A 9,274-nucleotide genomic window follows, 5' to 3' on the forward strand; every position below is an offset into this window, starting at 1 on the left:
ACTAAAAATCAAAAAAAAAAAAAAAATGCTGATTTCAGAGTCATATTCAGGTTTAAATTCTGTCATTCAGCCCAAACTCATTACTTTATGTTACTTATGGGAACCTCATCTAAAAAGCAAGGATCCTGATACCTGCCTCATATTGTGGCAAGGATCAAATGAGTCAAATAAGATGCTTGTGAAAGTGAGGACAGGATCTATCCTCAACACCTAGTGCAATTCTTTTTACACATTAGGTACTTAGTAATTTGGGTTGAATTGTGTTGAACTAACCTGGCGGTATAGGCAAAATTTGGAAGTTTGGTTTTCAGAAAGTCTTGACTTCCTCTTATCTCTAAGTAATTGGCATGTCCTCTAATTCATATTTTCCCCCCCTCATCTGTTGGGTGAAATACTGTTTATCCTTTAGTACTAAAATTAAAAGTTACCTCATTCTTCTAGCTAGCTGATTTTTTTTAATCTAGACTAAATCATGAATACATTTACATTTAAATAAAATATTACAGTTGAAAGTAAAGGGTCCTTTCATTATCTCCACTTCCAATTCCAGTACCCTGTGTAAAGGAAAACATATACATCTTGCAGACATTTTTAAATGTGTTTGTAGTATAGGTACATAAAAATATATGTGCTTGTTTTAAGCAAATTTCATACTCTGCAACTTGCCTTTTTTCTTAATACGTTCTGGAGATCTTATCTAGTCAGCCTCTAAATTAGAGTTCTTCAGAAAAACAACCAATGGGATGGATGAATGGACTCAAGAGATTGTGGAAACCAAGAAGTCCCACAAAATACCATCTGCAAGCTGGAGAACCAGGAAAGCTGATTGGGATAATTCAAACTGGGTCCAGAGGCCTGAGAACTGGAAGGGCCAGTGGTGTAAGTGCTGGTCTGAGACCAAAGGCTTGATCAAGAATCAAGAGCATCAACAACCGAGGGCAGGAGAGGATGGGTTTCCCAGATTAAAAAAGCAAATTCACACTTCCTCCCCCATTTTGTTCTATTTGAACCTTCCATGGATAGGATGAAGCCCACCTGCATTGGTGAAGGTCATCTTTACTCAGTCTACCCATTCAAATGCCAATCTCTTCCAGAGGTAATCTCACAGATTTAGAAATGTTTCGCCAACTAGCTGAACAATCCTTAGCCCAGTCAAGTGCACACATAACCATAACAATTCTTACTAATCTACCTCATTCTTTTTTATCTTCTGCATAATAATCCACAACATGAATGTTCACATTTGACCTCTATTGATAGACATTTCGGATGATGCCAGTTTCTTTTTCTGGTTTTTGTTTTGTGTGTGTGTGTGTGTGTGTTTTTTTTTTTTTTTTTTTGAGACGAGGTCTTGCTCTCGCCCAGGCTGGAGTGCAGTGGGTGGGGTGATCTCGGCTCACTGCAACCTCTGCCTCCCGGGTTCAAGCAGTTCTCCTGCCTCAACCTCCTGAGTAGCTGGGATTACAGGAGTGTGCCACCACACCTGGCTAATGTTTGTATTTTTAGTAGATACAGGGTTTCACCCTGTTAGCCAGGATGGTGGATTGGCATTTGAGTGGGTAGACTGAGTGATCCTGACCTCGTGATCCACCCCCCAGTCTCCCAAAGTACTGGGATTACAGGCGTGAGCCACGGCACCAGGCCCTCTTTTTCTATTTAAACAGTGCTTCCGTGAATGTCCTTGTGTACACCTCCTTCTGTACACAATGATGTTTATCTGATGCACGTTGCCAATCAGTGCACTTGCTGGATTGAAGAATGTGAGTGTATCACTCTTTCAGTAGGCTGTACCAATTTAGACTTGCTCTACCAATTTAGATTTCCATCAGCAGTAAACAAAGACATTCCTGCCTGGCAGTCTTGAACTCCTGCTATTATCTCTTAAATTTTTGCCAATGTGTGAAAAGTAGTATCTTACTTTAACTTGTATTTTCCTGGTCCAATAGTGCACTAAATGCCCGAGTTCTGTATTTATTCTATTTGGATAGCCATTAGATAGCCATTAAGTCCACTCATAGAGTTATTTTAAATGTTTTCCTTTAGTTTCCAACCACATTTTCAAATAAAATTTAGAATTAGCTTGTCAAGTAAGTTGTCATATTGTGATTTTTGAGATTGCATTGAATTTATAGATGTGTTAGATAGAACAAACTCACCGTCTTCATAATACTAAGTCTTCCATCCAGGAGCATGGTATATTTCCAATTACTGGGGCCGTCATTCTTTTCAAAATTAAAAACAAAAACAAAAACAAAACTGTATCTTGGCTTATTCCTGGTGATTTTTTGTTTGTTTGTTTGAGATGGAGTCTCGCTTTGTTGCCCAGGCTGGAGTGCAATGGCGCAATCTCAGCTCACTGCAAGCTCTGCCTCCTGGGTTCACGCCATTCTCCTGCCTCAGCCTCCTGAGTAGCTGGGACTACAGGCACCCGCCACCACTCCTGGCTAATTTTTTTTTTTTTTTTTTTTTGTATTTTTCGTAGAGACGGGGTTTCACCATGTTAGCCAGGATGGTTTTGATCTCCTGACCTAGTGATCCTCCCGCTTTGGCCTCCCAAAGTGCTGGGATTACAGGTGTAAGCCACCGCGCCCGGCCTCTGTTTTTGAGACGAGTCTCTGTTGCCCAGGCTGGCGTGCAGTGGTATGATGTCAGCCCATTGCAACCTCTGCCTCCTGGGTTCAAGTGATTCTCCCCCCACAGCCTCCCCAGTAGCTGGGATTACAGGTGCGCACCACCACACTGGCTAATTTTTGCATTTTTAGTAGAGATGGGGTTTCACTATGTTGGCCAGGCTGATCTCGAACTCCTGACCTCACATGATGCACCTGCCTGAACCTCCCAAAATGCTGAAATTACAGGTGTGAGCCACCACGCAGGCCATATTCCTAGTGATTTTGAACTAGTATCAGTTCCTAGTATTTTTTTTTTTTTCTGAGACAAGAGTCTCGCTCTGTCGCCCAGGCTGGAGGGCAGTGGCGCGATCTCGGCTCACTGCAAGCTCCGCCTTCCGGGTTCACGCCATTCTCCTGCCTCAGCCTCCTGAGTAGCTGGGACTACAGGCGCCCGCCACTACGCCTGGCTAATTTTTGAGGCCGAGTCTTACTCCATCACCCAGGCTGGAGTGCAGTGGCAAGATCTTGGCTCACTGCAACCTCCGCCTCCCAGGTTCAAGCAGTTCTCGTGCCTCAGCCTCCCAAGTAGCTGGGATTACAGGTGCCCACCACCATGCCTGGCTAATTTTTGTATTTTTAGTAGAGATGGGGTTTCACTGTGTTGGCCAGGTTGGCCTTGAACTCCTGACCTCAAGTGATCCACCTGCCTCGGCCTCCCAAAGTCTGGGATTACAGGCATAAGCCACTGTGCCTGGCCCCTAGTATCTTTTCTAACTGGACGTTGATGGATGTAAAGGGGCTGAGGATTTTTGTATTTAACATCTTATGTGTGTCCACATTGCTAAACTCTCTTATTGTTTTGATATAATTTTTTAGTTGATTTTTTTAATTTTCTTTTTTTTTTTTTCCTTTTTTTCCCCCCCTTGAGACAATGTCTTGCTCTGTCACCCAGGCTGAGTGCAGTGGTATGATCATGGCTCACTGCAGCCTTGACCTCCTAGGCTCAAGTGATCCTCCTGTCTCAGCCTCCCAAGTAGCTGGGACTACAGGTATGTGCCACCATGCCCAGCTAATTTATTTTTATTTTATTTATTTATTTATTTTTGAGATGGAGTTTTGCTTTTTTTGCCCAGGCTGGAGTGCAATGGTGCAATCTTGGCTCATTGCAACCTCTGCCTCCCGGCTTCAAGCGATTCTCCTGCCTCAGCCTCCCAAGTAGCTGGGATTACAGGTGCCACCCCTGCCCCTCCCACCACCACCACCGTACCTGCTAGTTTTTTTGTATCTTTAGTAAAGATGGAGTTTCACCATGTTGGCCAGGTTGTTCTCAAACTCCTGATCTCAGGTAATCTACCTGCCTCGGCCTCACAAAGTGCTGGGATTACAGGCGTGAGCCACAGTGCCCGGCCTTTTTTAATGCTTTGTAGAGACAGTCTCACTATGTTGCCTAGGCTGATTTCGAACTTCTGAATGCATACAGTCCACCTGCCTTGGCCTCCCAAGGTGCTAGGGTTACAGGTGTGAGCTACTGCGCCTGGCTGGATTTCTTGGATTTTCTGTGAGGATAATGATGAAAACAACTTCTCCATTAAAAAATTGTATTACACGTCAGGTATAGAAAATCTCAATAAAATGATATATTCTTAGATATTTTAATGGATAAACATGCAACTCTTTTCAAATCTATATTATTGCCACTCCTTTCAAATAACTGTTTGGAACATTGCCCTCCCGGATGAGTACCACACTGTCTTATCTCCCATTCCTTCATGTCACAAGGCCCCAAGGCAATTCTTGGAAAACGACTGCCTGATTTTATATCTTTATAAAACAAATCCTGTAACTGTGATGTGCTAAGGAATAGAAGTGTTTACCCAGCCCCTGGTTAGTGAAAATTCCTCCTTTCCTCCAGTGAACATTTTATAATAATGAAGTCTTATCGTTAAATTCTGAGTCTGTGGTCTTTTCTATAATAATAATTATGTGATCTACAAATAATGATAATTCTGTTTCCTATATCTGCTACAGTTTTTTAAATTTATTTTTATTTTTGCTTTTTTTTCTGATTTCTTCGTCCTGTCCAACTGAAACTTTGTACTCTTTGACCAGCATGTCACCATTTACCCATCTCAGCTGCTGGCAACCACCATTTTACTCTCTGCTTCTGTAAGTTTAACTTTTTTGAGAGAGAGAGAGAGTCTTGCTTCGTCGCCCAAGCTGGAGTGCAATGGTGCAACCTTGGCTCACTGCAACCTCTGCCTCCTGGGTTCAAGTGATTCTCCCGCCTCAGCCTCCCGACTAGCTGGGATTACAGGCATGCACCACCACGCCCAGCTAATTTTTTTTTGTATTTTTAGTAGAGACGTGTTTTCACCATGTTGGCCAGGATGGTCTCGATCTCTTGACCTAGTGATCTGCCTGCCTTGGCCTCCCAAAGTGCTGGGATTACAGGTGTGAGCCACCGTGCCTGGCCAACTTTTTTAGGTTCTACATATAAGTGAGATCATACAGTATTTGTCTTTCTATGCCTTATTCACTAAGCTTAATATCCTCCAGTTTCATCCATGTTGTGACAATGACAGGATTTTTTCCTTTTAAAGGAGGAATAATATGTCATTTTGTGTGTGTGTGTGTGTGTGTGTGTGTGTACACATTTTCTTTACCATTCATCCATTGATGGACACATAGGTTGGTTCCATGTCTCAGCTGTTGTGAATAATGCTGCAATTGACATGGAAGTACAGATATCTCTTTGACATACTGATTTTATTTTCTTTGGAAATGTATCCATGTAATAGGATTGCTGAATCATATGGTATTTCTATTTTTAATTTTTTTTAGAAACTTCCGTACTGTTTTCCATGATGGTTGGACAAATTTGCATTCCCATCAACAGTGTACAAGGGTTCCATTTTCTCCACCACCTACATGTTATCTGTTGTCATGTTATGTTATGTTATGTTATGTTATGTTATGTTATGTTATGTTATTTTTTATTTTGAGACGAAGTCTCACTCTGTCACCCAGGCTGGACTGCAGTGGCATGATCTCAGCTCACTTCAACCTCCGCCTCCCTGGTTCAAGTGATTCTCCTGCCTCAGCCTCCCGAATAGCTGGGATTATGGGTGCCCACCACAACCCCAGTCATCTGATTTTTGTATTTTAGTAGAGACGGGTTTTTGCCATGTTGGCCAGGCTGGTCTCTAACTCCTGAGCTCAAGCGATCCACCTGCCTCGGCCTCCCAAAGTGCTGGGATTACAGGCTTGAACCACCGCACCCAGCCATCTGTTTCTTTTTGATAACAGCCATTCTGGTTGGGCATGATGTCTCACGCCCGTAATCCCAGCACTTTGGGAGGTCGAGGTGGGTGGATCACTTGAGGCCAAGAGTTCGAGATCAGCCTGGTCAACATGGCAAAACCCGGTCTCTACTAAAAATACAGAAATTACTCGAGTTTGGTGGCGTGCACCCGTAATCCCAGCTACTTGGGAAGTGGAAGCATGATCATTGCTTGAGCCTGGGAAGCAGAGGTTACAGTGAGCTGAGATCACTTCAGTCTGAGCAACAGCGAGACTCTGTCTCAAAAAGTAATAATAATAATAATACAGCCATTCTAAGAGGTTTATGGTGATTATCATATTTGCATTTCTCTGATGATGAGTGATGTTGAGCATTTTTTCATCTTTCTGTTGGTCATTCGTATGTCTTCTTTGGAGAAATGTCTATTCAGGTACTTTGCCCATTTTTTAATCTAGTTATTTGTATTCTTGCTATAGAGTTGAGTTTCATATATATTTTATTTTATTTTATTTATTTACTTTTTTTTACACAGCGTCTCACTCTTGCCCAGGCTGGAGTGCAGTGGTGCAATCTTGGCTCACTGCAACCTCCGCCTCCTGGGTTCAAGTGACCCTGGTGCCTCAGCCTCTCAAGTGGCTGGGATTACAGGTGCGTGCCACCACACCTTGCTAATTTTTGTATTTTTAGTAGAGATGAGGTTTTGCCATATTGCTCATGGCTGATCTCGAACTCCTGACTTCAAGTGATCTGCCTGCTTCAGCCTCCCAAAGTGATGGGATTACAGGCGTGAGCCACCACGCCCAGCTGAGGTACATTCCTTCTTTTTTATTTTTTTGAGACAGAGTCTAGCTCTGCTGCCCAGGCTGGAGTGCAGTGGCACAGTTTCAGCTCACTGCAACCTCTGCCTCCCAGGTTCAAGCAATTCTCCTGCCTCAGCCCTCTACAGTAGTTGGGATTACAGGCGTGCACTACCATGCCTGGCTAATTTTTCTATTTTTAGTAGAGACTGGGTTTTGTCATGTTGGCCATGCTGGTCTCGAACTCCTGACCTCAGATGATCCACCCACCTCAGCCTCCCAAAGTGCTGGGATTACAGGTGTGAGCCACCGCGCCTGGCCTGAGCCACCATGCCCAGATGTACATTCCTTCTATATCTAATTTGGTGAGAGTTTTTTTTTAATCATGAAAGTATGTTGAACTTTGTCAAATGCTTTTTCTGTATCCATTGAGATGATCATATGATTTTTATTTTTCATTTTGTTAATGTGGTATATCACACTGACCGATTTACATATGTTGAAACATTCTTGCATCTCTGGATGATCATAGTATATGATCCCACCCTATCATGGGCAGGAGAATCGTTTGAACCCAGGAGGGGGAAGTTGCAGTGAGCTGAGACCGCGCCACTGCACTCCAGCCTGGGTGACAGAGGGAGATTCTGTCTCAAAAAAAAAAAGAAATCAGAAAAATAAGAATAATCAAACATGAAGTATGACTAAAACAGACTCAGAAGAAAGCTTATAGACATAAATACAAGTATGAGAACCAAAAAGCTATAAAAAATTAGGCATGCTATTCAAAAACTAGAAAAAGAATATACGTCTCCCAGATTTTAAGAAATAAATCAATAATGATAAAATGAAACACAATGATATGGTATTAGACGTGTTCATGAAAAAGAAAAATGATACTAAAAATCAATGATATAGAAAAAGCAATGAAATATGAAAAAAAACTAAAAGTTGGTTCTGTGAAAAATTCAATAAAAGAGAAAAAGTATAGGTAAACAGTAATTGATACAAGAAAAGGGACAAATCCCTTCAGACATGGACATATAAAAAGTAAGATGATTTTGTATCAGTAAATTTGACAGCCTATGCCAAATTATTTTCTATGGAAGAAAGTATCAAAATTGGTTAAAGGCATTAAAAACCTGAATGGACTAATAACCACACAAGAGACGGAAAAGTTGTCAAATATAAAAAGGTGTTGGGTCCAGAATGACTTATAACAGGTGAAATTTTCATACCTTTATAGGACATTTTGGCCCTAAGTTATGCTTTCCTAAATAATATGAAACTGTATATATACCTTCTATAGACATGGTCTCACTCTGTTGCCCAGGCTGGAGTTCAGTAGTGTAATGAGTTTCTTGGTTGGATGCAAACTGGTGCATTCACTGAGGTGGGGGAACCCTGGAGGAGGAACAGGGGGATGAGGGAAGGATGATGAGATTAGTTTGGAACATTTTGAATTTTAGGCTTTTGTGGAATAATTAGAAATCAACAGGCAGTTTCAAACCCAGACCTCTAACTCCAAGCTATCTGCACACTGCCTGGCCAATAGGAAGCACTATTGCCATGAGTGTTACTAAATCTGGACTGCAGAAAGGGATACGAGAGTGTCTTACAGGAGAGTGGTGAGATACGCACGAATAATAATAATGTCAGCAATAATATAGCACTTATTTTGACTTAGTTCGGTACGGAACTGGACTCTGTCCATAAAAAGAGTCAAACTCAGTAAAATATTTAAAGAGATTTATTCTAAGCTAAATATGAGGACCAGTGACCCACGACACAGCCCCAGGGTTGTGCTCAAGGTGGTCGGGCTACTGCTTGGTTTTACATGTTTTAGGAAGATATAAGATATCAATCAATAAATGTAGGATGTACATTAGCTCCATCCGGAAAGGAGGGACAACTCGAAGTGGGGAGTGTGGGGGCACCTTCCAGGGCGTAGGTGGATTCAAAGATTTCCTTTCCTTTCCTTTTTCCTTTCCTTTTTCCTTTCCTTTCCTTTCCTTTCCTCTCTTTTCTTTTGAAGATTTCTAACTGGCAATTAGTTGAAAGAGTTATGGACTGGGCATGGTGGCTCACGCCTGTAATCCCAGCACTTTGGGAGGCCGAGGCGGGCGGATCACGAGGTCAGGAGATCGAGACCATCCTGGCTAACACGGTGAAACCCCGTCTCTACTAAAAATACAAAAAATTAGCTGGGCATGGTGGCGGGCGCCTGTAGTTCCAGCTACTCGGGAGGCTGAGGCAGGAGAATGGCATGAGCCCGGGAGGCAGAGCTTGCAGTGAGCGGAGATCGCGCCACTGCACTGCAGCCTGGGCGACAGAGCAAGACTCTGTCTCAAAAAAAAAAAAAAAAGAGTTATTAGCTAAAGACCTGGAATCAATTGAAGGGAATGTCTGAGTTAAGATAAGGGGTTTTGGAGACCAATGTTCTTATTATGCAGATGAAACCTCCAGGTAGCAGGCTTCAGAGAGAAACGATTGTAAATGTTTCTTACCAGACTTCAAAAGGTGCCAAACTCTTAGTTAATTCTCTACTGGATCAAGGAAAACACTTT

This window comes from Pan troglodytes, chromosome 2 (genome assembly GCF_028858775.2).
Source record: "Pan troglodytes isolate AG18354 chromosome 2, NHGRI_mPanTro3-v2.0_pri, whole genome shotgun sequence".
NCBI lineage: Eukaryota > Metazoa > Chordata > Mammalia > Primates > Hominidae > Pan > Pan troglodytes.